The sequence below is a fragment of the Conger conger genome, chromosome 4, assembly GCF_963514075.1.
Source record: "Conger conger chromosome 4, fConCon1.1, whole genome shotgun sequence".
NCBI lineage: Eukaryota > Metazoa > Chordata > Actinopteri > Anguilliformes > Congridae > Conger > Conger conger.
The window spans coordinates 64,860,784-64,885,562 of NC_083763.1; the positions used below are offsets into that span (position 1 = coordinate 64,860,784).

General features: G+C 41.6%; 1 protein-coding gene across 3 annotated transcripts in view; it reads right to left on the reverse strand.

Annotated features, from left to right (window-relative positions):
* The window catches only part of LOC133127311 (protein FAM110B-like), a 41,273-nt gene that overhangs the window by 3,443 nt on the left and 13,051 nt on the right, over positions 1–24,779 (reverse strand). Inside the window, exons 2-3 of one of the 3 annotated variants that reach the window (XM_061240095.1) lie at positions 19,478–19,535; positions 15,080–15,158 (exon numbers count right to left, since the gene is read on the reverse strand). The exons of 1 other annotated variant lie outside the window; for it this stretch is intronic. The gene's annotated coding sequence lies outside the window, so the exon portion shown is untranslated. The remainder of the gene's footprint in view (positions 1–15,079; positions 15,159–19,477; positions 19,536–24,779) is intronic. One more of the 3 variants, XM_061240094.1, reaches the window with a different exon arrangement.

The window sequence follows — 24,779 nt, forward strand, 5'->3', positions numbered from 1 at the left end:
CACAGGAATCAGAGCCATGACTCATGTACCCAGGAGATGATGGAATGGGTCTCAATGTGACAAGCAAATGGGGTTTTGGTTGACAGCATCAAATTAATTCATGTAAAGAATCTCTTCTTTGGAGCTATTCTTGTCTAATATGATTACACATTCACAAAGTATATTCAAAATAAAGGTCAAAGATAAAAACTGTCAAATAATGCATTGTTTTCCATATGTAGGCAATTAGACCTGATGAGACTCATGAAGATCAAAGCAATAAAAATGTTTCATTATACCATGATACAGTCCCAGATGAGATCACATTCAACCTAGACTTGACTTTCATTTGAGTCATTATGGGAATCTTATTCTCATCCTTCCATACATGTTAAGTAATAAGCAACCAAATTAGTATCGGCAAGGAAACCAGCGTTAAACATATATGATAATTAACATTGTAAATAGCTAAATTTAATTAAAAAACATATGACAAAGTATATACACACATGAAACACTATATGTCAACTGGGCTAAAATCTAATTTCATCATATTCCATGCATTGTCTGAGGATGTGTGCTTTTATGAATTCAGACAATATTTAGCATGAGGCAATGATCCGACAGTTCCAACCGAGAATGTCCTGGTGGGGGTCAAATGATGTTATATGACTTATTCTGACTTGAAAGTACAATGTACTGCTGACTCAGCTGGACTGTTTCTATGACATTCTCTGTCCCTGCAAAGAGCGGGCTCAACAAAACAGGGGCACACGAGATGCTGGCTTCTGTCAAGGCCACCAGGCTGGCACAGAGTGGAGTTGCAGAGGGTGCTTGAGGCACATTTAAAGTAATTACAGGGGATTTGGGACAGCACTGTCAGGGTAGATTAAAATAGAATGAGGTATAGCCATTACTCAGCACTTTTACCCAAACATTACCTGGCAGTTTCAATTGCATGGAAAAGAGAGAGCATACCTCTTTTCCTCCATACATCTGTGTCTATTTAAATATGATCTAGACTAGTGACACTACAATACTCATACCTGATAAATGTCTTCTGATTTAAGGGAAAAACTTGCCATCCAGTAGGTACCTTTTTGCATCAAGCACTACAATGTTGCTAAATAGCTCAGATGACATGTATCAAAGATGTAACTCAGCTAACTGTAACTGTATCATCTACACTGTGAACAGCTCTACACAGTAGGCTGCATCAGAACATGTAGCTTATTCGTAGTATGTAAGTCACTTTAATTTGGGTCAATATTGTACTTCCTTGTTTCCATCAGTTTCCTTCTACTGTGCATTATACCATATGATCTGGTTTTCTGTAATTCAATACATAATACTGCACTGGCCAGTACTTCCCTAGTTATTCATCCTTACCCATGTTCCCTTTATATTATGCAAAAATGGATTATCTAGCTTGAGAATGACATAAAGAGCATGAAATTAATGGTTGCCAGATTTCACTCAGATTTTAACCCTTAGAAGAGTCCCAAAAGCCAGCCATGATAACGGTTAACTCACTTCTATTTACTTTATTTATTTCTATACCTTTATATAAAAGTATTATAAAATGGATCCAATAAAAGCCCACACTGATAATACTATCCCACAGGGAAAGACACTTACAAAAGTCAAAACATATTAACTTTAATACATTCAAGATGAAAGGAAACTCAAGGCCTGATAAATTTTTTTGACCTTGACAATCGCAATTCTGATCCAATATCAACCCCTCTCAGCGTAGCCTAGTTCATTTGCAGCGCACCAGGGACTGTTTCCCCACAGAGGCACAGCTTGCCTTGTGATGCTTATTAAGTAAACATGAAATACCAGTCTTTGAATGCCATTAAACACCGCACCTAGGCCACACACAAACACTTAATGGTGCATCTATCATGGAAAGCAGGAAGTCTACAAATGAATCAAAACATCGTTAAGCCATTTGAGTATGATGTGAAAAGCAAAATGCTTAAACATTTATTTGGATCTGCGCTATTTGTGAGTAAAGTCCTACTAACAAATACTATGCACACAAACAGCTTTCTGTTAAATGCATAACCTCTAATAATCATCTGATTAATTACCATGTGACAAAAATATAATCCTTGAGACATGAACAAATAAGCAAATAAATACATATTTTTTTCTTGTTATAATGAGTAGCAGGTATGCACAATAGAATCAGTCAACAGAAGACAGAGGGTAAAAGGATAACACAAATAGAAAATCAGCTGTCATCTCATCCCCATCAATATCAGTGTCATCATGTCATTGAAATGCACGGGAGAAAAATTTTTTAGGGGCAAGTCAAATGCAATAAAACAAATATAGAAATTAAAAACGACAAATTAAATTAAATTAAGGGCAGCCTGTAGCTTAGTGCTGGCAAGGGTATGACTGGGACCCAGAAGGTTGCTGGTTCAAGCCCCATTGTAGCCATGATAAGATTCGGACAGCTGCTGTGGCCTTGAGCAAGGCCTTAACCCCACATTGCTCCAAGGGGATTGTCCCCTGCTCAGTTTAACCACTGTAAGTCACTTTGGATAAACTGTAATGTAATGTAAAACTTTCTACTATAAAGCAACAGTGTTACAAACAGTGCAGAGCCTGACAGTGTCCATTGGATGTCGTGCCACTTCCAGTCACCAGTCACTGGAGATTCAAAATGTGTCAGGCGGAACTAATCAAATGCGCTGGAGCCTTTGTGGCATGCCTGAATCCAAAGTTATTAGCCACTCTGTGATCATGAAAGGAAGTACACAGCCAGGGCTTATAATGATGCTTTTCACACACAGCCAATCAGCAGGGCCAGAGAAAATAACATTTGCATGATTGACCTCATAAAGAGAAACACGCTTGAAATAACAGTGGAAGACAGTGGCAACGAGAGAGCTTGCCGAGTTGAAAAGAAAAGAGCTTTCTTGCCACCTCTGCATGACATCAAACTGCCTGGCACATAGAGACAGAGTCTCGAAATGAAGGCCGACAGTGAGGAAATCGCAATGAAGGATAAACGGTGATGAAATCATTCATCTCAGCACAGCCATCTTTGTGACTGGCTCTGTAAGCCTTCAGTGCTGATGCACCAGCTGCCCGTTAGCCTGCATTTCCCTGGATGGATGACACAAATCTGCCTCTGTGGCATCACAGGTGTAATGAGCTTTCAGAAGGCTACGGGGATCAAACGAAAAATGTCAACATGCGCAACAAGCATGGTAATGCGAATTATAATCACTCTAAAAATGATGCGCTCTCACCCAATAGCGATCATACTCCTGACAGCTAGTCCGGTGTCACAGACTTCTGCTGAGCGGAATGAGCAGACCTAGTCTGCAGCAAGCCCTGACCACTTTAAGATGATCATTTCATTTAGGATTTTATTCGGTGATATTCACACAGTTGTTTTATATCAGTATGTCTCAGATGGGGCAGCTGATTGCTATTATACATAGCTTATGAATAAGAATGAAGTGAGAATTGGGTAGTGGGTACATACAAAACCATACCATGAAATCATAAGCTGCAATTTTCAATTATCATATAACTTTCCTTTTGTGGCACAGAGAGGTTATTGTTAGTGAAACAGCTGCAGCCGTGATTTAGTTTAGATCAATTCACTTGATCTACTTCAAGTAAATAGAGAGAGAAAGAGAATGAGAGAGAGAGAGATAGAGAGAGAGAGAGAGAGAGAGAGAGAGAGAGAGAGAGTTTAATCTGATGTTTCATTTCACAGTACATTTTAACAAACCACAGGGGCACACAGTACTAGAAAATTACAAAATGTTCGTTAAAATGTCGGGTTTAGACTTCCAAGGTTTTGCTAATTTGAGTTTCAGTTGCTACTTTTCAATTTAACATTCCTTTCTACGGAATGAACACATGACAGCCACGTGAGGGAACTATGTACAGTAACAAGCCCAGGGAGCACAAACTGCTCACTGTCTGAACATTACAGGCTTAAACGCAGTCACATTCAGACTGATTTCATTTAATATAGGAATAAATATTTTTAAAGAAAATATCAATGATGATGAATACTGGGCAACTGTTTCTGTGAGCAGTGAATGCCTACTGATTCCTGCAGTAGCATATATTTAAATATATATTCAGCAGTGCTGAGGCCCATAATTTAATGCCTGAGTGGATTAAGAAGGACTCATGTTTAGGTGTGTGTCTCAACCCCCAACAGCACTGAAAGCACTGATTTATTCCCCTCATCTCTCTGTTAATTAAACTGTCACATCGTATTAGAAAATACCACTTAGTTCTACCCACAGGACCTGTTTTCAATCAATTGCACTTTGAATGTACAACCTGTCTGTTACTTTCATTTTGTTCCTCCTCCACAGATGATGAATCTGTGTTTTTTCTTTTGAGCAAGGACACCACTTTCTGAGTCATTTAGTTTATTACAGAAAAACACACACGATTGACTGCAGCACCTAGTGTCTGTATATTAGATATGGTCATGATTGCTTTGCGCAGCATATACACTTATCCAGACACCCTATATTGGTTTGTGGTTTTTCAGGAGGGATGTGTTCCTTTTTATCCCATTTCAAATCACCAATTACCGCAATGCCACACATACCCATCAAAGTAGAACCTAGAACCTAGAACATTTAGCTGTCCAGTGAGTAGGTTGCTGGGATATATGCATCAGCAATCTGGGGGAGCCTGGCCCATCTTGGGACAAACCCATTTATGTCCAGCTGATGTGTATCCCCCGTCATAGTCACCTAATGATGTCATACAGACTTGAACTAGTTATGTCAAGGCCATAGCACAGATCTTGAGCTTACGCACTGAGCCCCTCAGCAGCCCACAGCCTGTATTGACTTCCAGCAGAAAATACGCTGCCACAGACAGTACCCCTAATACAGAATCCCAGCCTTCACACCAGTCAGACACGAGTAAACAAACCCACTGTGAGTAAATCAACTGAATAAAGTAATGTTTCATCCTCTACGATAGTGTTACCTCTGCATGCTTTATGGTACAGTAGCTGACTAACCTAATGTTGACTGGTTTGGCTGCTGCAGTCTGTTAAATTGCCCTGTCAGTTAGGTCTAAGAGAGAGTAATGCAGACAATGCCATGGACATGCAGTAGATAGAAGGATGACAGTTACCACTAAAAACAGCAACAGGAAGATATGGGTCAATGTGATAAGACTAGATAGACAGGGAAATTGTGAAGGGAAGCCATTAAGATTACATGTAAAGTTAAGCCAGACCACAACAAGCTGGGCTATCATTTACAGACTTTAATGGTCATACATTTCCGTGGGCAAACAAACTGCAATATGACGTGAAAATCAGTCAGAGGGGTCAATCAATTACTTTTATTTGATCATTGCAACATGAACATGAATGATATGTAAATAGCAAGGTTTGATTATGGTCGTTGACATAATACAGTAGAATTACAATAATTACGAAGATAACTACAATTAGCCTGAGTTTGAAAAAGTATTTTCATTAACACCCACTGTTTGCATGTGCAGCTAAATGTGATCTATTGGAAAGCACTGTTTACAATATACCTTTGATTTAGTATGTTGAATTTGTAGTGACACTCTGTGAAGTGACCCATCTTCTGCATGTTTACATTTCCCAACCCAAAACCATGTTGTTGATGATGATGATGATGATGATTAACCCTAACTCTAATCGCAACCCTCAACACCTGCCTCATCCATTTATATAGTCAGTGGAACAATCAAAGCAGGTACCATGCAACATTTCCCCAACATTAGAATTAGGAAACAGCTATTTTAAGGCTTACACTTACACTGCCGAAGTCTGCTCGATAAACAATATTTAATTAGATATTTTAACATATCCTCTTCCCCACAGACACACATTAACCTAAATAAAGACTAATTAACCTATAAAACACTATTCTTAAAGTCAAAGAGCAGCCATATGTGGTTAGATAATTCCAACCAAAGGGGCTAATTTGCAGGATTAAACAGAATTCACAGATGGGGCCTTCACCTTGGGGAGACCCGTGACTGTCTCAGCTCAACGAGCCAATATGCCACCTGCACGTACAGGGTGAAGGCTACATCGCAGCAGGGCAGTAATCAGGACAGCACCAGGGCATGTGGTGACTCCTCGGGTCAACACGCTCTCTCCCAGCCACACAAGGAAAGTGCCATTGCTGATTTCATGTGACAAAACAAACATGTCCTACAATTTCAGGACAAAAACCTAGCAGAGAACCTCAGACAAGTCCGTATAATATTACAGTATTACAGGACCAAAGAAATCCAGAAATAAACTCCTACAGCTTAGCATGGATGATATTAGCATGTGTCATCATAATAGCAAGAGCAGCTTTTAAAGGTTGATGCAATTATTGTTAATGCATGTATTAATGCCATTTCCAACCATGCCATTTCTTTGTTGCTTAAGTGTTGTTTGAAATTGGAATTGTAGCCATCTGCCCTACTACCTCCCACAAATGCTTTGTTGGAATCAATGCACTTAGATATGTGACTTTTCCATACAATGAAGTTCACAGCTACTGAGAATTATCACACACAGTAGCAATTTCAAATGAAGGACCACCTTCACTCCAAATGACCTTTTGTTTGCTTATCATTCTACTGGGCGTATTTCCTGTGCAGTCTAAAAGGAACTCGTTCTGCATTTGTCCTTAAAAAGCACTGTTCCCACTGCAGAGAATAATAAGTCCCTCTTAAGTCTTCTCACACTCTCTCACTATGAGACACACTCAGTTTCCCTAGTTGTATTTCTTGGAGGGGATCAAGCAGTTTCTGTGTATTTTCTCAGTGATTACATAAGCAGGCCAATAACTGGGCATTTGTTCTCGTTTCTGGAGCTCAAAGGGCCGTCTGATTTTGTGTAGTGCTGCTGGACACTCTCACAGGGGCAGGAGAGAAGAAAGGGGTTACTCTGATCCGTCAACTCAAGTGATAACACCAGAATCATTCATGGACCTTGGCACAAGCTCCACTGGGAATTCAAATCCAAATAAGCCTTAAGGTATCCATCATAGAGCAAAAAATGTTCTAAAGATTTCCTGGACACCCTGGGAAAAGTGGATCTCTGCCAGACAGCACCTTGCTGGGCCTTTAGAAAAGCCAAACATAGCTCCTCTAGCCCTGGGAATGAAAACTAGCTTCCAGTGTTGGGGAGTAGCGGAACTAAAGTACGTGTAATGAAGCTACTAGCTTAACTGAATTTCCTAGCAGCGTGTGGGAGCTTAACTACTATGAAAAACAAGTAGCTTTCAAGTAAAGTTATTTTTGGAAAGTAGCGTGAAGAAAGCTACATTTAAACTGTCGTAGCAAGATTAGCCTTTTAGAATTAATTTAAATTGCAAAAATAAATAAATGAATGGAAATAAACAGCCTATTGGCCTGTGCAGCTGTCTCTACTTGGCACGTGGATGATGTTCTGCGTTCACTGGTGTGAAAGTGAGGGTTGGTAAAATCTATATGTGAAGCGAGTTCTTCCCAGTGGGATTCTGTCCCTCGTCTGTCAGATGAAGTTAGTAGCATGCTAAGATATTTTTTAATGCAAGGCACATTTTGCTAGTGTAATAATAATAACAATACTATTAAACAAACTGAGTAATTTAGGAAGTGTGAAACGGTTTTTGCCAGTTTGTGGCTTTTGGTTTCATTAATGAGCAAGTGGCAGAAATGTGTCTGGTTAGCTAATGTTAGGTCATTCTTTATTAATACTGAACAGTGTTTATGAGAACTTATCTTCAACATGTAGCTTGACTACTTCTAGTGTCGGGAATCCGGTACCTCAGTTAACTACACTCACTGAGCACTTGATTAGGAACACCTATACTCATACTTATTCATGTGATTATCTAATTAGCCAATCGTGCGGCAGCAGTGCAATGCAAATACGGGTCAGGAGCTACAGTTAATGTTCACATCAACCATCAGAATGAGGGAAGAATGTGATCTACGTGACTTTAACCGTGGAATGATTGCCAGACAGGGTGGTTTGAGTATTTCAGAAACAGCTGATCTTCTGGGATTGTCTCTAGAGTTTGCAGAGAATGGAGCAAAAAAACAAAAAACATCCAGTGAGCAGCAGTTCTGCAGGCAAAAAGCCTTGTTATTGAGAGAGGTCAGTGGAGATTGGCCAGACTGACAGGAAGGTGACAGTAACACAAATAACAAGCATTGCAACAGTGGTAAGCAGAAGAGCATCTCTGAACACACAATGTGTCAAACCCCTAAGTGGATAGGCTACAGCAGCAGAAGACAAATAAATACCTCATATAGTGCTCACTAAATGTACATTTGAACATAGTTCAATAGTTATTTTTCTGCAATTTAGCCAACGACAGATGAATGAAGTGTGTGCAAGATAATGAAACCACCAGTGTCATGAGAAACAGTCTGATACTAAGACAGCAATAGAGAATGAAAGGCAGTGCCCGTTAATGATGGCTAGAGTGGCATTTCCTTCACTTGAGTATACTTGAGTTTGACTTCTGTACAGTATGTCATAGTGCTCGTCATGCAGCAAAACCATAGTTGGACAGTACCGACAAGCGGGCTAAAAATATACCAAGTTGATAGGTGCCATCAGCCTTTAGCTTCAGAACTAAGCTAGCACTATATGTATGTTTTTTTCAACTGTCAAGACAAACTCAAATGTGGTACTCCACAGCTGAAGCAAATCCTTGAAGTGTGCACACCAACGGAGATTAAGTATATGGACATACTGGAACTCTGAGCAGAATGCAGAGTTCATTTATTTACCTGCTTATTTATTTTTTGAGATTGTAGCCAAGACATGGCTGACTGTATCCCAAAAGCTTTCCTGAATCTGTTTGAATAATATTTTCCAAAGAGGATATTTTATTTATTTCAGCAATTTTCTTCTATTTACAGTTGTGGGTTTTATTTTAGACATAAGTACGCTATTCACCACAGACAAGAACCATTTGCTAGCACACTTGCAGCAAACAATATTAAATAACTAATTAAACACTGTACTGTAAATCTACTTTATGCCTCAATGCATCAAACTGCCAGGTAGCTGACTGTGAAATACATCCCTGATCGACTACTTTATTTATTATTATTATTACTTTGACTTGACTGTTGTAAAAATGTGTGTTGTTGTAGAGGATGTACTGTAAATGAGCTGAACTGCTGAAATAATGAAAATGGCATTGCATCGCACCTGAGGTTCGGATTAGAATGTCCTACAGAGCCCCACAAAGTCTTTACTCAGCGGTAATCTACAAAAAGCACCCGACTCCATATCTCCTAACAGAGGCTGCTGTGTAGCTTGTCCTGAATAACCTACATTTTTTCTTCATTTCAGAGCTGCTGGTTTTATCGGAATTGCCTCTGGAGAGTACAGACATGCCAGTGTTAAAGTGGGCACATTTTCACAACTGAACATCATATAACTGTTGCGCTGCAGCTAACCATAATTGATATTCACAGCACAGGGGAAACAGCCAGCCCTGTTTGCTATGGCCTGAATGAGCCACTCATAGCAGTTCTCAGTGGAATGTCTCAATGGGGTAAGTTTTAGTTGGACCTATTTTCACATAAACACCTCATAAACCTTATTTCATGTACTTGTCTAATAACGTCACAAAGTATTAGTTTACAAATGAAAACAAAAATATTAATCAGATGTCTGCGTATTGATTGGTCATTTATTTTCCTCCCTCAAAAGGTGAAAGGCCATTCAAAATCCACTCCTTCTGCACAGATGAAGAAAGGTCGAGTGACAAACTTTTATATAAATGTATTATTTATTTTATTTGTTGGCATCTAAGATTTATTCTCCCAAGTAGGTAAACAAAGTTCACAAATAAACGAATGGAAATGATTAGAATTTCAGATGCATCTTATGCAACAGCAAGCAGCTGTTATTAGCCGTGTGCTATTTATAGTGTTCAGCCTGCAGAGATGAACAGATAATTCAGCACAACAGAGATAAATTGAATTTTCCAGCCTCAAAAAAACAAAAAAATACTAAAAAAATATAAATTAATGCATGTCCAATGTATGTATATTCAAAATAGAGACAGTGCCATTTTATTTTTCATCATTCACATTGTTGTAATATTGGTTAATAATGTATAGCATCCACAAAGTGAGGTATTTATTAGACTTATTTTTTAGACTTGGTCTTCTGCTGTTTTAGCCTATCCAAATAGAGGTTTGACGCATTGTGTGTTCAGAGACGCTCTTCTGCATACCACTGTTGTAATGTAAGATTACTTGCGTTACTGTCACCTTCCTGTCAGCTTTGACCAGTCTGGCCCTTCACCTCTGACCTCTCTCATTAACAACGCCCGCGGAACTGCTGCTCACTGGATGTTTTTTGTTTTTCTCACCATTCGCTGCAAACTCTAGAGACTCTTGACCATGTCTGCATGCTTGTATGCATTTAGTTGCAGTCACATAATTGGCTGATTAAATATATATATTGACAAGCTGGTGTATAGGTTTACCTAATAAAGTGGTCACTGAGCATACATTTTGACTTGCCATACAGTAATGTATAACAATTTGGGCACCCCTGGTCAAAAAGCCTTTTACAATGAATATCAAGTGAACAGAAGTGAACCTGGACCTGAATGGTACAACACTAAACATGACACATTTCTTCACATTTTAAAGCAAGTGTTACTTTTAATTTAAAATTTAAAAAGGAAAAAGGCACTGGGGAAAGGTTTGGGAACCCTGTCCGTTAGTATTTTGTAACTCCTAGGGCAACTATAACTATAACCCCCACTGTACATATAAATAATTGAACAGAAGAGCATGGAGTAAAATGAGAGAAAACATTAAACATACCAACATCAGCAAATGTTTACATATGCATGCCTTGGTGACCTTGGTGCAATGCCCTGAGAGCTGTGCAGCACTGTACTCTATCCTGACTTCCAATGTGAAGAGTGGCAGACACAGTGACCCACTTTATCAGAGATGGAAGCTGATGCACTGCCAGAGAGGGAATATTACACCACAGGCTTTGTTACCGTACCGTTACATAAAGAGAGTGATAAACACAACCACAAGACAACCTTTCCAGTGATCTTCAAAGGCGCTGATAGTGATACCTACTTTGTCTTCAGAGTTATAAATTGCAATGTTTTATCAGCTAAATATAATGTGACACACATCTGGCTTCACAGGGGCACTGTAAGAGATATGTGCACTGAATGACAGAGAATCTTAAATGCTGGTTTTCAGGCATATTTTGCCATATAAAACCATTGTTGCAACAAAAGGTCATTACGTCTGCTTTGTACGGCTACACTGAGTTAATGTTCCTGAAACTAGCCCAAGGGTTTTGTAAACTAGAAAAATGGTTGTCATGCCAACAGGCTCTATTAACAATGCAAAATCGTTCCATTCATCGCAGACAGCCTGCCGACCTGCTAATTTTCAGAGGCAGAGCTTGGTCCACGTACACTGTAAGATTCTACACATTCCTCACCAATCTTTCTATGCATATGATGCAATGAGTGACTTTCCAGAGCTACTTCATTGCACAATTCCTCAAAGAAAAGCAATCTGACACATAATATCAAAGACATGAACATCCACACGTACCCTCCTGGAGTTGTCTCCCTTCTCATGTTCACCTCTTGAAGAGACAAACGGGATGAGCCTTCCTCGTTTGAAGGAGAAAGCCTATTTGTTAGGCTGATAGCAGGGACAAGCAGCACTTGTCTTTTTCCTCCAAAAAAGAGAAGCGTACTGAAGGCGATCACATGATCAACAAAGCTAGGTATTACTTGACAGCTGTTACAAATGGGATTGCATGGAGGGGGTGGGGATCAAAGATATTCAAATGAACAGAAACACCTTGATTTCACTACAAAAGTAGATCCCCTTTTCGCTATTTCTGGAGTATTGTGCAGTACTACAAGTAAATTACTGTACTACAGTGTCTATGATTAAAATTTGGGTTTTTCCATTTGTCTGTACCCTGCGGGTTATGACTGATGAGAGATGATTAAAGCAAGCAAAGCTTAAATACTTCACATACAGTATGAAATCACACTGCATTGTGCAATATTGTACTTTTTTTGGCTGGAAAACAGCATTGTATCAAGATAAAGCAGCAGTACTCCCTAGTTCATAGTATCTAAATGTGCTCTATTTCCCAGAACCATTTTCTTGTGTTCTACAATGGCCTCTGCTGGATCCATTATGAAGCCTCTAATGGCGTACAGTACATTTGTGTGGCATTAACACAGATCAATACTTTCTTTGTTTGGCAGAGAGACAATAGGGTGAGGGGTCACTTATCTCATAATTAACCCACATCCAAACAAGTTTAAAAATACATCATAAAATATCCTGAATACACTTTACCAAACATATAGACAACATAATTAGGCCATCTATCTACACTAGCACAAACAATCATGTAAGGTTTACAGTTGTTAAACAGTGCAAATTTCTTTCACATTTTTTCACAAGATGTTCTATTCTAATGTGAACTACAATGTACTGGATAAGACCATTTAAAAATCATCTGCATTTCCTTGATATCATTTATCTTTATATTCATTTTAGCATTGTTTCTACTGTATAACAATTAAAAACATTGCAAATATTAACATTATTATATAATGTTGCTGATTTGTGAAAAATGCAGGTTAATTAGCAGATTTATATGGAGGAGAAGCTCTTTGTCAGTTAGATAGCCATGGGGTAGGTAATCATCTGTGTAAAAATCTAGCATCTACAGTATCTAAGAAGAATACCAGCTTGCTTATATGGTACAGTAGCACAATAGTTAGCTAACTTTAGTAACTAACTTGCTAACTGAAAAATACTGATCAAGTACGGTACATACAGCACTGTACAATACATTACAATGTTACATTGCTGTGTCACAACCCTGGACAACATGATTTCATTGGGAAAGGAAATGATGCAATGTTTTCTCTTTGACTTTACGGTCGATGGCACAGCAATAACTGCACCAGTCCAGGATAAGCCATGAATCAGGAAGGCACAGGCCCCAATGTCCTCAGTGCATCATCTGTATCCAGGAAGTTGATGTGACCATGACTCATCCTTTCCCAGCACCTCACGTTATGGTCGATGTGATCTCAGATGGCTATTCTACAGTTTCACCTGACGGTGCCAGACTAGGGGGGACTCGCTGGGAATTAGCCTACAAAGATATGGGATCTTTTCAACTGATAATCCATTATCTCCCTTAGCCTCTCCAAAAACCACTTAACCACATACAATATAAAAGTAATTGCACAGCACAATAAGCTCTTGTCTAATTATGTGACTGTGCAAGATTTGATAACCGTGGAAGATCGTAACGATTTATGGATGCCTTATGCTCAATGTGAAACTATGCAACATTGAACCATTAGATTCCACTCTCAAGGGAGTAGGAAACCCAAGAGCATAAATTAAACGTATAAACAATTGAAAAGAAAAAGTAAAAATATATGCACAGGGGCACACTGAAATTCAATAAGCACACCGTAAAGTTATATTTCTGATAAATAAATTCACTGCCCGGACTAATATACATCAGATGTTTTTCAAAAAAAGAATGCTTAATCATTTGTGATTCACGTCACTGTGAATCACAGTGACTGATGTTCCAGTTTGTTCTGAAACTGTTAGGTTTCTACAGTTAGATCAACACTGCTGCCTGTCAACTTGGCTAAAAAATAAACAGCCAATGAGTGTAAAACACTCATTTGTAATACTCATTTTGTTTGGTTGCAAGTTATAATATGACAGGAATAAAACAAATATAATTAAACCGTGCCACAAATATCGAAACAGGGCAACAATCTTCCATAATGAATTAGGCACCAGAGAATGTGACAATACACACAAGATTGACTTTTAAAGGCCAGAAAAATAAATATATCACCGCCATTTCCCTTCCCTGGAACAAAAAACGATGACCACGCAAAACAGCATAAATGTTTTCATAGTAAAAAGATGCGACAGATTAATGAAGCGTTCTTAATGGGATGCAATAATAAGTGCTAAATGCCAGTGGCTGAGACAGGAACTCCACAGGAACATATTATTTCTGCAGCACAGGCAGACCAAGAGGCTTCAGCAGATAAACACAAACATGCTGTCTGCTGGAGCTCTGCCAGTCTCCATCTTAAAACATTCAACCATGTGATTCATGACGAGCACATGAAGGTCATTTCAGGAGTAAAACAACAGGACAAGTTCTATATGATAAAGTTCTCCTATAATGGTTCCATATGAAATCCAGGGTTCCAGTTTATGAAATGAAGAGCTATTGAAAGAAAATGGCTTGGTTCGCTATGAAAGGAAACAGAAAGGAAAGATTCTGTAGAGACAGACTGTCTCAGCACAATCACTCCAACAGTCTCTACCCCTCAGCACAATCACTCCAACAGTCTCTACCCCTCAGCACAATCACTCCAACAGTCTCTACCCCTCAGCACAATCACTCCAACAGTCTCTACCCCTCAGTGCAATCACTGCAACAGTCTCTACCCCTCAGAACAATCACTCCAACAGTCTCTACCCCTCAGTACAATCTTTTCAACACACAGGACCTGACACAGGTGCAGAGGAACTGCAATCCTGCTTGACCGCAGCTGCTTGGGATCTGTTGGGAGAGATTTCCTGCACAGCATACTCCTCCAGTCTAACCGTGAGCCTACAGATACTACGCAGACTGCAGTTACAGCTCCAGACAGACTGCAGGTCTGCGGTCACCACTTGAAACGCGATAATTGTGATTTCAGCCCGACCGATATGCGGTCACCATCCGATAGCCGGGACTTTGGTCACAGTGGTGACAGAGCACTGAGTGTCTGTCAGAGAATGCTGGCTAGGTGCGGACACAGTGCCCTGCGCCAGGACCTTGGCTCTGCGATGCCTCACGTCTCTCAGCCACCGCGCGGTGCCTGAAGAAGGCCGAGCAGAGCCGGCGGACTTTAATCAGAGGGTAATCACCCTTGAAGCAGACACATAATGGCGGTCACAAGGGGACGCTTGAGAGGAACGATGTGCGAGAGCGCTAATCATCAGCGCGGGGGTGATGGATGGGGAACAGGGCGGCGCTGAGTTAGCTCACCTGCGAGCGTGGGGTTCAGGACTCTCCGCCGTCAGACCCCCCCTCTCCTCCAGCTGCCTGGTCTCAGCGGGGGCGGTACCTACAAAGTCAACCACACACGCTGGTGAGGCACAGGTGTGGTACCTACAAAGACATCCACACACACACTGGTGAGGCTGGTGAGGCACAGATGCTTCCCCTGCCGTCGCCCCTTCCACACAGGCCCAACCCTCACAAATCACTGATCAATAGAGGCACCAAAGGGCTTAACTCATTTTAACACCATACTGAATCTACAGCATTCGATTTCATAAAAAAAACACAGCCTGCTAATAACAGTCCTCTCCGTAACATATTTAATGTACTCGCATAACCAAGGCCCAAAAGGAGAAGCGCAGTAATATGGTGTACCTTACTGCACTGCTGTGGCCTATCTGCGCCTGGTTAATGCGGCTGTAGAGGAGGCAGGTTGGGCCCGAGCCTGCTGTTTATGACCACGGAGTGGAGGGGGAAGGGAGGGGCGGCGAATAAGAGCCCTCCCCTCCCGGACTGTCCTGAGGATGGGGGGTGGAAGCCATGCTCGTACAGTACGCCCTGCTGCTCTCCAAGGTGACACCGTAAGTCTGGGCCTGTCTGGGACAGCAGAGCCAACCCTGCACAGCAACAGCCTATCTCTACGCTAAGCTACGCTAAGCTACGCTACGCCCCAGTATGAGCTCACCTCCCTCTCTCGCTCGCTCTGAAGCCAACGCGTGAACACAACGCAACCCCCCGCATCGCCCGGGCGTACATCCCGGGCTGCTCCTGACACGCACTGGTCGTGAAATAAGGGATGTTCCGCACAGGGTGGCTCCACATAATAACCACACTGAGCATTACTGCTGACGAAGGGCCACGGGTATTTAATAAAGCCAGGCCATTTCACAGCTTTGTTTATTTCGCAGGGAGTAAAATATTACCTCCCTCTTATTATAATTAGCTGGAAACATTAGTCAGAGATGATGTTAAGATTGGATGGATTGCCGTAAATGCTTTGAGGTGCCTTATGGCATGGTGATAGATGACCACATGACAGCCCTTTATAAATCAGACACAAAAACACAAAGAAAGTTCGGATGAATTCCGTGGAACCGCATGTTCCAAGAGCATTAGATTAATGATGTTTTAACGACGGAAGATACCTGCTTGTAAATCATCTGGTGAGGTGCAATCATTTTCAGCCTCAGTTGCAATATGAGCGTAAAACAGGTCATCTAACGTGACTCATTATTATATTGCATAACTCAAATGTGATTTTGAGTCAAATGTGCCTGGTGGATAAAATGGGTGAATCATGTTATCCAAATCATGTTTTTGTTTTATTTTTTTATAATTTGGCACACATATGGGCCTGCATATTTCCAATTCCCACTGTAATTTGGAGACCACAGCTGTTCTTTAAAATATGTGGTGATGCCAGCTGCTTATTTTAACACCACAGACAACAGCCACGCTAACACAGAGCAGAGTCAGAGAAAGACCTTCACCGACTGAACCCTCCCTGGGTGGTGAAATTCCTAATTGCACATTGGCCTATGGAGCTACTGGCAACCGTTGGCACTGGTGTGGTCTGGATTTCATCCGAGTCCATGAGGTTCATCCATGCACCAAGTGGTGCCTTAACCAATGAGCCATCCAGAAGGTTGTTATCCACATCATGTTTACCAAACAATTTGAATATTTGTTACATACACATTCACACATCCACAAAAATAAAAACCGACACTCGCACACACACACACAAACTTATATTTTGTTTCTAACTAATACAGTTCCATGCATTTTCTGAGATAACTTAATATTGATGAGGTTTCCTGATTTTTATGTTAACACGTCAATCAGAAAATCTTATATCCAATAACTAAGCCGCATCTCTTTAGATATCAGTGTGGACATAAGACTGATAACCCTTAGGGGGTGGGTGGGATGTGGACCGTCCTGATAATCCCTGATGGAGGTAACTCACCCCGGCATAGTCATCTTCTTCGGGCATGACCAGGATGAGAAGCGTTTCATTGAGCTTCTTTTGATGGTGACTTTCCCACACATGTTATCTAACATCTGCCCACACAAGTTATTTAAAGCCCTCACCCTAGAAACATATTTTTATTTTTATTTATAAAATTATCTCAAAACATTAAAATATGAATGTAATGCAAGCACATATTTTTATATTTGTGGTTTGGGCGAAATGCAAGAAAATACTTGCATTTATTGTGTAAATTTAAGGACAAATGTGATTAAATCCAGATTAAATCTACCACCCACATCAGGAAGAGTGGATATATCTTGTTTGTATACCATATCAGATTAGTTAATCAGCAGAAATGGGACATCAAACGCTGAAATTATATCCATCAGCAATAACAAGGCAATATGCCTCTGATGTTCCAAAAACATTTGTGAAATTCCTCACTACGCATGGGGTCTGAGTTCAAATAAACAAGGCTTATATACAAGCATCTTGTTTCAAGTCCACAGATGTTGGGCTCTTTGAGAAGACAGAACACGTTTGGACACAGACAGAGAGACTTTGTTGTGTTATTCACTCTAGCAGAACTAGCCAACAATACAGACAGTGTTATCATAACCTCAAACAAGGACCATCGCTTCAGAACGGAGGAGCACTGACCAGGACAGAGATACCACAGTGATTAGGAGCAGATGGCAAGGTCAAGCAGTCCACATGCACAGTATAAAAAGGCATGTATCAATTCATAAGAATCTGCCAACGACAGACCCAGCACCGAGAAATATGCTAACTCTCCTGCCCTAATCATGATTTTCAACAAATTAAAATTAAACTATTCTGCTACAGGAATAATAGCATGTTCAGTGTAAAGATGGAGTCAGGTATTTGAGAAGTGCACTGTACTCTCTCTATTGTGCCAGATAGATGACCGTCATGGAGGGAAGGGACAAAACTGAGGGGGCTGTGCTGGTGGAAAGGTGGCTAATTCACCAGGGTGCAGTTTTTAAGAGGCTTCCTGGCAGACACACAGATGCACCTTGCCCCCCTCAGGGCCCTTGTGGCATTAATCATGGGGGCCCGTGTGTCGCCCCACACAGAGGAAGACGCCCCCCTCCTGATTATTCCCCACTGCAGAACAATCCTTTGTTCCACGGTCTTTTGTGGGTGCTGCTAGATTTGATTGGCATGGAGACTAAGAAAACCAGTGTCATCGCAGTTCCTGGGAGTGGTGCATGCTGGGATACGGGGTGCATGAATCTGCCAGATCCTGGGGGGGACAGCTCTCAAAGGACACACTGGGCTCTGTTTCTGGTGTTACGGTCTTTGGGTTCCCACAAGGAAAAAAATCACGAGGAATAAATGATTCCGTGACTGCCTCGCGAGTTAATAAGCGTAGCAGCTTCCTGATCACCCAACGAGGGACACTAGGTCAGCTACAACACGCACACACTCGCAGGTGGATTACGAACCACCTTCTGTGCTGTGTGTCCTCACGCAAGGGTCCATACGCTCAAACATCTGCAGCCTGATCCACAAGCAAATCTATAACCAAGGCACACCTCTAAAAATAGTGCAAAGACCAAAAAAAAAAACTGGTTTTCATCCTATCAACATGCCATTATACACATTAGGGGAAGGACAAAACATGTACACTGACACTTCAAGTACCTTCTGGTCATACTAAAAACAGTTTACAGCATGACGTCTTGTGACAGTGACCTATGGTACTATATACTACTATTAAGCAGTTGCAGTTATAATCTCAATCCAAGGAAATTGCTGGGATTATGACCAATTTCCCTGAAACGCACATATGTGCCCTTGCATGCATCTATAAATCGAACATCTGAGGTTCCCCTGCGATATGACTAATCAGTTCCCTAAGCTGAATTAAATCAATATAAACACAACACCAGATGTAATGCAAGCGAAACAGAGAACAACAACTCAATATATTTGTTGAAAGCATCAGTTACTGAACGACATTGTAGTGCAGTAAAACATGGCAATAGCAAAAACAGGATGGGCGAACATATGCAGCCTTTTTACAGTTTTCATTACAATTCTGTTTTATTTGAAACAAACGCACAGGGAGCACAGCTATGCTCATAAACAGGCACTGAGAAACAGACAGTCTTAAATAAGAAATGCTATGCAGTAACCGGTTGATGATAGCTACTGCCCGTGATTCCTTTGCATGCCACTGAATATTCACTTATGATGCAGGATCCTGTCACTGAATCGAGTTATCCATCCATCCATCCATCCATTATCTAACTCACTTATTCCTGGTTAGGGTCGTGGAGGGACTGGAGCCTATCCCAGCATGCACTGGGGAAGAGGCAGGAATGCACCCTGGACAGGTCGCTAACACAGAGCACACAGACCATACACACACTCATACCTACTGGCAATTTAGACTCCCCAATTAGCCTGCATTTCTTCAGTCGGAGGAAAGCGGAGTACCTGGAGGAAACCCACATGGACACAGAAATCCATATGTTAATTTTTTACAACATTCTGTCAACATTATTCTGTCATAGGTCAAGTGGAAAACATATCCACGTAAAAAAGTTAATGTATAAAATTTATGTAATAAATCTTAGCGCTGAACCATTTTGCTTTATCCATCGTTATCAAAAGGCAGCACGCATGACTGGAAATGAAAGCCCTTCACAACAGGAGGACATAACCTTTAATAAATAGCACTAGGGTCACACTGGCCTTGTTCAGGATTTAGCACGAGCCTGTGGCTGAAGTCTGCACCACCACAGACCACGTGTGAAGAGAGCGCACAGGTTTATTTCACACAGAAGTTATGAGGATAAAGGGATTTTAACCACCTATACTCTACTAGTGAGCTGCAGTGGATATTTGCAGCATGGCGGGCCATTGCAAAATACTGTACTACTGACTCACAGCTCTAAGACATGGCATCATATGTGCAGTGTGCTGTATGAATTTAGCTCATTTTAGTTAATAGTGCACAACTGAAGACATTTGGACATTTGGAGTTTGGCAGCAAAATGCATGGATAAGGCAGGGTCATTATTCATGATAACCCAGTGGTCGCATTAACATAGGATTATATTTTTTTACATAGAAACATAAGCAGGAAATGTATGAAAAATGACACTGCGCTCTATAAATGCAGTCATTCTCAGCTCCTTTTTGCAAACAGCGAGTCAGCAAACCATCGTCCTTCAGTCATGCCATCCATGTTGTTTATAGATAATAATATTTACACAGCCAATTGTACCAAGCATTCAGAGAACGCGCTCAATTTGAATATCAAAAAGGAGATGTCATACTTTAGCTAGCTTGCTCAACATAAGTAAATTTAAAAAATTACTAGCCTGTTTTATCAGAATGCTAAAATATTACTTGTATCTTATTTAATTGTGCCAATCCTGCTCTTTCATCCAACTTCTGTGTCATGATAGAAGTATGAATGACATAGCATGCATTTATTGTGTTACTATTATGAGTTGGCAAAGTTGGCAAATCAGTGAAATAGTGTGAAACTCAGATTCGTTTTTTTTAAATGTTTTTTTAAATTTTTTTATCAAACAATATTCCTGTGCTTGACTGGAGGTGCTTTTGGTAGGTTATAGATTAAAGAAAACAATGTGGGGGTAACGAGGACATCCTCTCCAAGCGACCCCCCCCTGAATAAACTGCTTTGACAAAGCTCTAACATTCCATCATGACGCCCGCCTCCTCTCACCGAGTCTGGGTGTTAATGAAACAGACACAGAGTCAGACAGAGCAGTATTTTGTAAGTTGTGCAGAATTAGGAGCAGTGAGGTGAATGTGCTGAGTAAGCATTGCTGCTCTGCCCACTGCTTCCAGATCTGAAGCGATCAGCACCATTCTGTCTGTTTACTTTTAATGGAAGCGGCCCCTGAAATATTAGCCGATTTCCTTTTTTTATTTTTTTTTAACGACATGATGCAATATGCAATGTGATAAAACTCCTTGAGATGTAGGAAAAGAGAACAAAAATGTTTTATATACATGATTTGTGGAATATTCTAGTCTCTTTTTCAAATAAAATCATAAGATAAAATTTTTTATCTCAAATATGTGTAGGCCTGCTCGATAGACAAATGCCTGAGCCCAACGCAAGCGGACAGAACTGACACAAACTGAGAAAGTACAAGCTAAGAATATACTTATCATGTGTAGCTGTGAGGAAGTGCAGTACTGGGCCACACCAACTATAAACATGGCACAGAGCCAAAATATCATCAAACTGAACAAAGACTAAGTCCACAAAGGAGACATGTTGAATTGACAACATAAAAGTTCCCCCTACAAGGAAACAACAACCAAGTGAAATAAAATCAACTGTCCATTCCTATGTTAACCAGCTTTTACAAGGCAGCTGCAGGATTTTATGGTGTACAGTACTGGACCGATCAGCATTTGACACCGACAGAGATGGCAGTACCACATAGGCCTACTACCATACACATAGCTGGAGAAATTGCTTTATTTACTATTCAGGCAATATCCATGCAAATGTTACCCAACCAAGGCCAATGCAATGATAATCCTTTGACAGCTTGCCTTGCATACACACAGATAATATAGACTTGCATACAGTACACCACAGCTAATTGTTTCAAATGGGTTTCTGTATGCTGCGCTAGTTTTCAGTTAAGCACTGCGATCATAAATAACCAGCTCCTTACTTTTCCTCTTTTTCATCTCTCTCTCACTCTCACTCACTCACAATCTCTCTCTCTCTCACACACACACACACAGACACACAGACCTATTCACCATCCAAACGTCTACTGGGTATGCTGTTGTTTACCTTGCACTAGACAATTTAGGGTTTCTTACACACACACACACACAAACACAGTCTCTCTCTCACACACACACAATCAGATCACACCGCCATTATCATCAGCATTCATTGTGTGCAGGGCCGCGTTTCGAGGAAGGCGATAAAAGCCCGGAGCGATTACCGTGATGCTGCCTCTCCCGTTCGCTGCCGCGGCCCCAAGACGGACTGACCTTTACGCGCCGAGGAAAACAAAGCAGACTCCGCTGCCCCCCCCCGCAGCCTCACTGACTCACCGCCCCAGCCCCCCTCCCTCCTCCCCGCGGGGACAGGTACCTGGAGCAGCTGAGCCGTGCTCTCCGGTGCAGTGCCAGACTGCCGTGGAGGGCTACAGGCTCTCAGGTACTGACGTCAGCTCCACGTGCCTCCGAGAGAGGAAGACGGACACCTGCAGTATTCTGCACATGCTCGCTGGGGCTCCTCCGCTGCCATTGGCCCTTCCACTAGCGGCTAATCTGATTACAGCCATTGGCCTGCCCAGTGGGGTGGGGGCAGGGTTGGGGGGGGGGCGGGGTTGATGGCAGTGCAGGGTATCAGTGAAATTAAATTTTAATAATGAAATCCTTGGGAGACAACATGATCCAGGCATTCATTTAATAATCCTGCCTCGCTATTGAAAGGAGAAGAGCAGTTAATGCAATCCACCCTTCTTTTGTTACGGCTGCTGCAGAAGACTCGTTTTTTTTCCTGATTTATTGTTTATATTTGAGATACAGAGTTAAAGTCACAGTGCCCTTTTTCCTCTCTCTCTCTCTCTCTCTCTCTCTCTCTCCTTCTCCCTCTCCCTCTCACTGTCTTGCTCTCTCATGCGCTCTCTCTCTCAATAACAGCCCGATTTTATACCCCATGTAATGGGACCTACTCTGTGTCTGTCTGACTGGTTGTTGTGCTTTGATCTCAGGGCAGTGGCCTGGTCTCAAAGTCACTGTGCTGGGCATTGCAGTTCCCACCAGCCCAGCACAGGCCTGGCATAACCAGCGCAGGCCGAACGGCGCGGAAGAGAGCATCCTCTAACAACACAAACTCAGCTCTGCAGAGAATTTCACGCTTGGATCTGCGTGATGTTGGGCGGCGAGTGCACGGAGACGTGGCACAATGGAAAACGCTGGTGTCACAGTCCCGTCTTTGATCTGCGATGAACGCGGAATGTCCGTGCCGCGGGATCCCGGCGGACTCCACCAGACACCGCGGGGAAACCTCCACACAGATGGGAGTCAGCAGAAAGACAAAACTGCAGAAATCGCTGCACTTCAGAAAATCTAATCCTATAAGCTCCAGCCCATTTATAAACAGTATGGAATCAGACAGCAAAACACATCCGGAGCTACAAATGTAATACAAATAACCTTTGGGCTTTTAAATGCTGTCTGCGGTCTGTTGCCTTCACCAGTGGCCTAGTGCGAGGGCAGATCCTCTTAAGGCCCAGGTCCGTGAGCTAAAGCTAGGTCAAGGTTTGGCTAAGAGGCACAGCTTATGTCAGTGGCAGCAGCAGATATTCACACTGTCGGACACACTGGCTAGCTAACGATGAGCGTGTTAAACTCCAGATGTCAGACAGCTATGCTGCAGCAGCGCAGAGGGAGCTGAGCAGATGGGTCTCCAGAAACGCTCAAACTCCCAGCACGGTGAACCTCCCCTCTCCCAACATACCACTTCTCTTTGTGAATCACAGATGTCTCCTGGTCGAGGCCTACAACAACAAGGAATCCTCACCAAAGGACACCAGCTACAAACCAGTCTGACTTTTAACAAGGGACAGCGCTCTCTAATTTATTGCATACAGTACATGTATGAGGCAGGAAAAACACAAATGTTTTCCACTTCACCTTCTTCAGCATGCTACTGTAAATAAATAAATACCTTAAAGCATGTGATATAAACTGACCTCCTGAACAGATTTCTTTCTCCGTTATCCTTTTTTTTTTTTTTGAAGCCCGAGGACTGAGCCTATTGTGTTTCCACAAAGTCAGCTTTTCTCAGGAATTTGGAATACCTAATCATATTCATCAGTGCTCAGTGCTGCGAGCTCAGATATTGATTTGGGGGATCACAGACCAACACGTGCTCTTCTCAGCCCTGGGTTCTTATCGCACCGCTGTTTGTGCGTCGGACTCACAGACACGAGATTGCAGCTCAATAAGCAGACTGGCTGGTGCCTGTTTGACCAGCGAGGGATCACGATGGAGTACTGATAAAAATGTAGTTTCCCAGCCGCTCCAATGAGTTATCAACAGAATATGTTAAATCCGCTCCAGGAACAAGGGCGGATCCCCAGGCTGAATTATTCTTGGAGTCCCAAGAGAAACAGATGAATTTGGAATGACCTGGAATAAAAGCCCGTGTCCTTATTGCTCAGTTTTAGCTCCTGTAAATCCTGCAGGATACTGGCTAAATGTGTGCTGCCCATAGTCATTCTACTGCCCTTCAGAGCTCGAAAAATCAGCTCTGCAGATTTAGATACTGCAGTCCCCACTCAAAAAGAATCACAGTCTACCCATCTCCCATAGGCACCTTTATGTGCAGGACAACATCCCAGATACCACTGTGACAGACAACAGTGTATCTACCTAGTAATGAATTATGGATGCCCATATATCACTGATGTTATACATTAGAGAGCCCTGGCCAGTGCTTACACACATTGTGAAAAGAAACGAGTTGTAAAATCCTGTTGTGAAGTCATATTTTGGAAGATATGTTATCTTTTACATTTGCAATAAACCAAACTTGAACAGCCAAAAAGCAGACTCGGGATTTGCACAGTGTGGGCTGACGTTAAAGCACAGATTTACACTCGAATATCACTGAAAACGTCTACAAATACAAATCTGATACATTTCCCAACAGTAAATTAC